Source organism: Falco punctatus (genome assembly GCF_963210335.1).
Source record: "Falco punctatus genome assembly, chromosome: 4".
Lineage (NCBI taxonomy): Eukaryota > Metazoa > Chordata > Aves > Falconiformes > Falconidae > Falco > Falco punctatus.
Genome location: NC_137583.1, coordinates 708,433 through 708,750, shown reverse-complemented (window position 1 = coordinate 708,750; position 318 = coordinate 708,433).

Below are 318 nucleotides of genomic sequence, written 5' to 3'. Positions count from 1 at the left end.
TACGTACCGGGGCCGCGCTCGATCCCCTCGTCCAGATGGCCGATGAAGGTACGAGGCAGAGCTGGCCCCACACGGAGCCCTGGGGAACGCCGCTGGTGCGCGGCCGCCAGCGGGATGTTGCTCCGTTCCCCACTGCTCTTGGGCTGGGCCATCCAGCAGCTTCTCACCCAGTGAGCAGTGTACCCATCCACGCCAGGAGCAGCCAGTTTCTCCAGGAGAACGCTGTGGGAGCTGGTGTCAAAGGCTTTACTAGAGTCTGGGTAGGCAGCACCCACAGCCTTTTGCCCATCCTCTAAGCAGATCACCTGGTCGTAGAAG